The sequence below is a fragment of the Mus caroli genome, unplaced genomic scaffold (assembly GCF_978045245.1).
Source record: "Mus caroli unplaced genomic scaffold, Mus_caroli_1 scaffold_11, whole genome shotgun sequence".
In the NCBI taxonomy this organism is placed as follows: domain Eukaryota; kingdom Metazoa; phylum Chordata; class Mammalia; order Rodentia; family Muridae; genus Mus; species Mus caroli.
Genome location: NW_028227266.1, coordinates 15,739,282 through 15,746,147, shown reverse-complemented (window position 1 = coordinate 15,746,147; position 6,866 = coordinate 15,739,282). Strand labels below are relative to the sequence as shown.

The 6,866-nt window shown below is 38.7% G+C and overlaps 1 pseudogene; it reads right to left on the bottom strand.

Annotated features, from left to right (window-relative positions):
• Positions 1-415: 415 nt before the first annotated feature.
• Positions 416-1,370, bottom strand: LOC110301951 (olfactory receptor 7G2-like; annotated as a pseudogene).
• Positions 1,371-6,866: the final 5,496 nt, after the last annotated feature.

Below are 6,866 nucleotides of genomic sequence, written 5' to 3'. Positions count from 1 at the left end.
ATATATATATATATATATATATATATATATATATATATATATATATATGTCTCTATAAAGCAAAACTACAGTGGGATAGAGAAAATGTTCCGTTTAAACCAGTGCCTGCTCCAAAGGAGAACCTAAAGTCAATCCCAACCCCGTACTTGGCAGCTACCAATCATTTACAGCTCTGGGTCCAGGGTATCTAACACCCTCTCCTGGCATGTGTGGGAACTAGGCATAGTCATGGTATTGTTACATACATATAGGCAAACCACCCAAATAAAAAGAAAAAAGTAGAATTAAGTAAAAAGTAAATTTTTGGGGTGATATTCAAGGAAGTAAAATCAAAACAAGACAAATGAAAAACCAAGCTGCATCAAGATAAATCCTATAAATTTGACCTACACTAGACAGTTGACCTAAAGGTTCATCACACATCAGAGAAGAGAAGCTTTCCTACCAATTACCTTCTTCAGTGCCTCTTTCATATTCCTGTTCCTCATACTATAGATAAAGGGATTCATCATTGGAGGAACTATTGAATACATCACTGAAGCAATAGCAATTTCCTTCGGTGAATCAATTACATTTGAGGAAATGTATACACCAAAACCTGTCCCATAGTACAAGGAAACAACTGATAAATGAGACCCACATGTGGAGAAGGCTTTGTACTTTCCTTCTAATGATGGCATTTTCAACACTGTAGAAACAATGTGAACATAAGAAAAGATGATTCCACATAGAGGAACACCAGCAAAAATAGAAGCTGTAACAAATATCAGGATGTTGTTGATGAGGTTGTCAGAACAGGCAAGCTTGAGAATTTGTGCAATTTCACAGAAGAAGTGGAGGATTTCCAGGTCTGTGCAGAAGGACAAGTGCAGCACCATCAGACTATGCAGCAGACCATTTGCAATACTAAAGAATAGAGAGATAAGAACCAGAATAACACAGAAGCAGGGATTCATGAGGACTGTGTATCTTAGAGGATAACAAATGGCTATGAAGCGGTCATAGGCCATCACTCCAAGGAGAAAACATTCAAAGATGGTACAAACAGCAACGAAGCATCCCTGGCTGAGGCAGCCAGCAAAAGTGATCCTCTGATCCTGTGTTTGTATATTCACCAACATCTTTGGGACTGTAATGCTGATTAAATACATGTCATTAAAAGCCAGATGAGAGAGAAAGAAGTACATGGGTGTGTGGAGGTGAGAGTCACAAATGATGGCCAACATTATAAGAAGATTTCCAAAGATGGTGATCAAATACATGCATAGAAAAAGGCCAAAGATAAAGGGCTGCAACTCTGTATCATCTGTAAGTCCATGAAGAAAAATATCAAAAACAACTGATTTGTTTTCAACTTCCATTTTACACATGAATCTTAAGGAAAGGGATTAAGAAGTTATTGAAATACAGGAAACAGAAGTAGAATTATAAAATGATATTTGTTAGAAAAGGACCTTATATATGCCTTAGGATTTCGAATTTAGCCTTATATTTCCATTTTAGCAATGGAAAGTGAGGAAATTAGTTTGAAAGCAATACCATCTAGGATGTCCTATGTAGCTATGGCTGTCTACTAAATAATACTCACAGTGAATTTATTTCTACTATCAATACAAGAATGATTACAAGGGCCTGAATAAATATGAAATGTCACTGTATTTGAGAAAAGAGCTTTTTTGCTTGAATAAAATGGCACCTGACATCACAACAGGATGACAATTAAATAATAAACCAGATTTAGTTTCAGTATAAAAGTTCATGGTAATGATTCTGTCCTATGTTGATCATGGGAGGACAATTATGTGGAATATTTTCCAATCATTTTATGCATGCTCTTCTGATTCACTATGATAATAATGTTATATAATTCTTCCTTCATTTTTACAAATTAGGGTGGAGTGTTTATATCTCATCTGTTATCCAGAATGAAAAAAAAAATCTCACCTGCATTTTGCAAATGGAAGAAATCTCACTTAAAATGCAAATATACTCCAGTAAAAAAGAGGATGCTGGTTAAAGATAAATTATCTCTGAATGGTGAACACAATGTTTAAAGATTTTTGAAACGCTGTTGAGTAGGTCACAGCTGAATGCTTTATCTCTTAATCTCAGGAGGCTTTATGTTCAAAGCTCCTCATTATACCAACTACATGACTATTAGTCTAAACCCCTGAGTTTATATCCTTAAAGACCAGTACTACCAATTGTGGAGAGTTTTGAACATTTGATTCTCTGACACTGTAGACAAATTGAACAGAAATGAGTTTCCTCCCACACTTCATAGTATTGCATACATAAAATATACCTATGCTCTAATAACCTTCACATATCCTTTTTAAGTTTCTTTACAAACTAGATATCCTTTATTTTTTCCATGGTATATTTTATTCTGGATCCAATACTATTTTTATGAATATATTCTGTATATATGAATAAAATTGTATTTGTTCAAGTTTCCAGTTACCATAAAAATTCAAACATGCCAGGTGTGGTGGCACACACTTTTAATCCCAGCACCTACATACTATAAGGCATTTCTTAAGTTCTTTGACATCCAAATTTCAAAATTCTTAAAATAAAAATATGATTTAAATAATGTGCATGGGGATATGATTCCTCCCCTTCTTTGTTATTTAAGAAGCTATAGTTTAATACCTTGTCTTTGAGAAGTATTAAATTGTTGACTAAACATCTCAAATACTTGACTGTTGTAGTTAGTTTTAATATAATATGGGCAGACACTTCGTCAGGTTCTTAAGACACCTTTTTTGTTATAGGTTTTCTAAAATATACGAATTTATCTTACAATTCTTTATTAGCACCACAGCAGCCTTAATAGAATATCAAAACTTTGCTTTGAGGTGAACACCACCTCGGCCTCGCCCAAAAGAGGCTGAAGCGACCGGCCAGGAAGCCCGGGTACTGGTGGAGCACCCCAAGCCCCAGCAGGAGAAATACGGCCACCCCTGGCAGGGACAGGCAGATGCCAATGGGGGCAATGGCATGCGTGATCGGCACTTCAGGCCTGCCCCTGAGTCCACTACAAAGGCGCCCATCTTTTTATTTTATTTTATTTTTTTCCCCTCTAGCGCTGTCACTGCTCAGTGAAAGCTGTGTACCTCACAGCCCCACCCCAGAGCAGCCAGCAGCCGGACGGCCCTACCAGCCTGCCCTACCAGCCGGCCCTCCGCATAGGCCAACAGTAGGCCGGGAGGTGAATATAGATGATGTTACAATAATGTGTTCTCTTGCCAAAGAATTGCTGTGGGCACATTTAATAACCCTAACTAAAATAAGCAGCTAATATTTAATTACCGTTGATTATAATTGAAAACAATTGATCACAGAAGTTTTTTCTACTTTCTGTAAAGCCTTTTTGTTTCTCAGCAGTTAATATGCATCTCACTTGATAGCATGTAACAAGGGCTTACATTCTCCTGTGGTGAGTTTAAGGTGAGGTCTTAGCCAATTAACATCTCCTGGATGCTTTTGAAAATAAAATGTTGAAACAAATCAATTTTTCGTTCTTAGATTTTCTGTACCACATTTTTTTTAGTATAACTAAAACCCTAAATATTATAAAGATATTGCCTCTGAATCTTTTCTGGAGCAACAGATACTCGCCAGAACTTTAAAGCTCATTGTGTGAGAGCAAAGATTTGAAGTAAACTTCCCTTGTGAGGCACTAGCTAATAAAATACTTTCCACTTAGGAAACAATATACACTGAAAGATTCAAACTCTTAGCTTCTTGTATAGAAGCAGAGACAATAAAAATTTTTCTTACATAATGTAAAGCTATATTATCCAAACCTAGAGGCAAATTTTTCCAGTAATCACCAGTTCACTAGAAGCAAACCCAAACCCTTTACGATTATCAGAATGCAAATGAAAAAACAAACCTTTAAACCTATAATAACTTTACATGAAGTAGGCAAGCCAGATTATAATGCCTTTATAAGTTCCACAGTCTGGTTGACCTTTTATAAATTTTGAAATTGAACTTTATTTAGAACAACATCTGGATAGATCTGCAACAGTGTTCTTTTAGCTAAAAGAAAATTTCCCTGGAGGCAAGGAGAGGCAAGTTTCAAGAGCTTCCTTAGGCACTGTTTACAAGACAAAAGAAGGTCACACAATCCATGCAGAGGCTGCTCTGAGCTTTGTATGGCTGTATAGCCACAGAGAGCTGTATTAGTCCTCTCATAAAAGGATTACTCTTATCGTAATTAACAAAATATGGGTGAGTAGAAAATCTTAAATTTGCAATCAAACTGCAAGCTGCAGTCAGTGGAACCCTGGCAGTTTTAACCAAAAATTTCAAGTTTCTTTTGCAAAGTTAGGATAATATCCACAACCTTGGGAAAGCAAAACCAAATTTCAAAACAATTTATCATCTTTAAAATCAATATTAGAAGCATTACTATCATGTTACGAAGTTTGGCTGACAATTTATACCTATGAATGCATGACAGTGCAAATTTTAATGCTCCATTAAAGAGACATCATTTTAAATCTTATCTTTAAGTCGACCTTTTAGGATAAGAATCACATTAAATATTATCTCACTAGAAGTATCCTTAGAGGCCTAATTTTTTGGCCTGCTTTATGCCATGTGTTGGAAAGACTCCAAACCTAAGCCACCAATTGAAAGCTGTCTTGCTACCAATGTTACACCTTTAAGACCAGTAATAAACCAAATGCAGCAGCTACATGAGTCTTATAAATTTAGAACAATCAAAGAATTTTACTTTTTCTAGCTATAATTATAAGATAAAAAGCACTTTGCCATTTGCTAAACACAATAATCACGATTGCAGAGAATTTTCTAGGAAAATATCAACAATCAGCTTTTTTTCCCCAAAACTAAGAAGCTGCAGACTCCCTTTCTGCTGTGCCTGATCCCTGGCCAAAGTGTGGCCACTCTCAGTCTTTGTGGAACCAGCAGATAAAGTCTTAGCAATTTTTATTTTCCAACATGAAACACAGAACATTTAGTAATTCAGACAACGAGACAAAACGCACATGAATCAACACATAAATGAACCAGTGCACCAGACATTAGACAACACAAAGAGGGCAGAGAAGTTCTGCTGTATAGCCACAGAGAATAAAGCAGGGCATGCCCCGATTTTCTCTCTGTCTCTGGGAGAGTTTCAAAATCCATTTTCCTCTATTTATTTTATTTTATTTTATTTTATTTTATTTTATTTTATTTTATTTTATTATTTTATTATTTTAAACCCTATTCCTCTAGCCTGATGCAGTTCTCAACTCTGAACAACCGCCTGTTTCATTATTTTAAACCCTATTCCTCTTGCCTGAAACAGCTTTTGAAAGCTGCAGACAACCACCTGATTAAAAGTTTCTAATCCTTTGCTGCCAAACCCTAAGTGGACCCAGTGCCAGGCCAGCAATGTTCCAACTTAGTCCGTATCCTACCGCACCTCCAGCAACACTTTTAAAAAATGAAGTTTAAAGCCAGCACTAGCATAAATACCTGCTGCTCACCATGCCCGATACGATCCTGTGATTCTTTCCTTCTCTTGGAGCTCCATACAAGACAGCAATTCCCTCAGTGTTTTCCCACCATTGTCAATGTCTCCCCTTTGTTGCTGTTCAGGCGCCAATCTGTTGTATGTTAGTCCGTTCCCTACATGAACTGGGTATACCTGGGAGGCAGGCTGGGGCTGAAAGAGACTTAGACTTTGAGAGAAATTAATGGAGACCAAGACAACGTTCCTGTTCAAAGCCCACAAGTTTACTAAGAGAGGGTGCTTATAAGGGGGAAGGCCCAACACCCACCCCCCCCCCCCCCCGCCAGTCCATTCTTGGTAAGCAAGGTCTAAGTCTGGATTAGCCTGCTTCAAGGCTGAGGGAGGCTAGACTGTAGCAATATAGTTTGCCTGCTGTCCTGTCCAGCAGGACTTAGTTATTCCGTGGGTCGAGAAGGACCAGGGCCTGAAAGAGAAATGAGCGGAGAAAGGGAAACAAGACCAAGCAAAGAGTTGTCAAGGTCTGTTTAATGAAGGCTAGGAGCCTGATTATAAGCACACAGTAAGAGAAAATAGGGAGGGGTCGAGGGGGCATAATAAAATACAGAGAAAGGGATGGACATCTGGGGCGAATGCTGATTACAGGCTTCTTACAGTTTATCTTGGAATATTGGCCCTAAAACTGTCCCTGGCGGCCTTCAAACATTCTGCAGTTTATCTTGGAGTGCCATAAACAATCTCAGGCACCAAACAGAGACATGGAAGAAGAGGTGAAGCTGCCTTAATCTAAGCAGTTCTAGGCGCCAAGTGAAGGAGGGAGTGAAGCTGGCAGTCTCAGGTGCCAGGTGGAGGCAATGAAGGAGCGAGTGACATAATTCCCTTCAAAGGATCAGCCAGCTCTTTAGGGTGAGTGTAACTGCGGGACCTAGTTTCCCACGGGTTGGTCTATCACATCTCTCCATTTTTTCTTTATTAAAGTTGGAGGATGGCCATGAAAAGAGGGTCAGTGAAACACCTGTCTTAAGCCTTTTATCCGGGTCCAGGTCCAATTACCACGATAGCTAGGCCTTTGCAGGTCCTAGGTGGGCAAGGCCCCTGTCTTAGGCAATGTGAGCTGCCCTCACTCCCAGCACCACGTTTTATTCCAATGACTTGATCAGGCCACTGGTAGTCGTGGTGGGCACCCAGGCAGTAGATTCACAATAATTCTGTCACTGGGTAACCTTGCAGCCGATAGGCGGTGTGCATCTGGCTCATGGCACCACAAGATCCCATCATTGGTAGTTCCATAGCTTATGGCCCTCAGCCACTATAAGATCCGGAGGTCACCCCATCTATCACTGTAGTATCCACAGCTTATGGAACCAAAAAG